The following is a 1592-nucleotide window of genomic DNA, read 5'->3' on the forward strand; positions in this document are numbered from 1 at the left end:
ATACGACTCGAGTCGCTTTATAGTTAGGGATAGGGATAGTTATACTGTTTGTACTTGTGTGTGTTTGTGCTCTGGTGTGTGTGGGAGGGGGACTGCCGTACTCGAGACATTAAGATAAGACTGCAGCGCATACGTAGTGTTGCTGCAGTTAATATGTCATTTTCGGAGGTTGATCAATGTTATGTGAATGGTGGTAAAAACGTTCTCAGAATGTCAGGAAAACTTTCCTAAAACACGTTATTAGAACGTTACTGAATAATGTTCTGCTAACCTAAAAGTAAAAGAAACATTCCCATAACATTCAAGGAACATAACTTTGTTAGCTGGGCTGGTACTATCTAATATGCCGGACCGTACCTCCCCTACTTCACTAACGAGTCTGGGAAGTCGCTTACGCCTACTCGGACTCCCTAACCCTAACCCTAACTCTAACACTAACCATATCAAATAGTGACCAGGGTACGTTCCGCCTTCCGGTATACCTGACCGTACCTAGGGTACGTTCCGGCAGTACCCTGGGGGACATAGACTACTAGTACTAGTGTTAATTACACGAACAATTTCTTAACTATGCCTACAGAAGTCATGCTGTAGACTAGAATTTAATCTAAAGTACCTTGAGGTATTCGTCAACGTTGCAAATGCAATGCAGGTTAGAGGATAAAGCACGCGTAGATCTAAACCGACGGCCAGGCTCTCCGACTGTTACACGGCGTAGGACGCAGTGTTACCTCTCGCCAACGAGAAGTTGAACTTGTGGCTAGCGTAGATCGTGTATCGAAACTGGCAGCACAAAAGTCAAATACGATTTAATTACACAGTACAGTGAGTACTAGACAGACATGACAGCAAGGAAGTTCGGGCCATGATTCGAAGCAAAGCGCGAAAAATTATAAGATAAGAAGCCTAAAATACAAAGAATTATTATTATTATCAATTATGAAAAATTATGCAAAATGAGCAAGCAGTTATGATAAATTATGGAATGTATTTCTGTGGTTGTGCTTAATATTTTATAAATTACCCTACAAATAATTTCTAGTCAATATTATAGAGGGCAGCAGGCTCCAGCCGACACTGTCTTGTTAGGAAATAGAGAATGGGAGTTTTTTTTCACATTGTCGTTCCCGTATTCTTTTTATTCTTGTTCTCCACTTGACTCTCCTTGTTGTTCCTATTTTTTCTCACCTCCCCTTGACTTTCTCTTTCTTCCTCACCCCCTCTCCCTAGTTCCTTTTGGCTCTTCTCTTCCTCCCTTTGCCATCTCCTCTTCTTCCTCCACTACATCTCCTCTTCCTCCTCCTCCTCGTCCTCCACTACCTCTCTTCCGCCTCTTCCACCACTTCCCTCTCCTCCTTCTCTTCCTCTTCCGCACCACCCTCCCCTTCCCCTCTTTCCCACTTCCCTTCCATCCTCCTCTTCCCACTAACCCTCTCCTCCTTCTCTTCCCCACTACACTCCCCCCTCTCCTTCCCCACTACCCTCTCCTCCTCCTCTTACCCTCCCCTCCTCTTTCCCACACTACCCTCCCCTTGCCCACTACCCCTCCTCTTCTTTTCCACTACCCTCCCCTCCTTTTCTTCCCCACTACC

The 1592-nt window shown here is 44.9% G+C and overlaps 1 protein-coding gene across 1 annotated transcript in view; it reads right to left on the reverse strand.

Moving 5' to 3' along the window:
• LOC106815888 (USP6 N-terminal-like protein) overlaps positions 1 to 856 on the reverse strand; it is a 33807-nt gene extending 32951 nt beyond the window's left edge. The window contains exon 1 of the mRNA XM_014820413.1: positions 617 to 856. The gene's annotated coding sequence lies outside the window, so the exon portion shown is untranslated. The remainder of the gene's footprint in view (positions 1 to 616) is intronic.
• Positions 857 to 1592: the final 736 nt, after the last annotated feature.

This window comes from Priapulus caudatus, unplaced genomic scaffold (genome assembly GCF_000485595.1).
Source record: "Priapulus caudatus unplaced genomic scaffold, Priapulus_caudatus-5.0.1 Scaffold1228, whole genome shotgun sequence".
Lineage (NCBI taxonomy): Eukaryota > Metazoa > Priapulida > Priapulimorpha > Priapulimorphida > Priapulidae > Priapulus > Priapulus caudatus.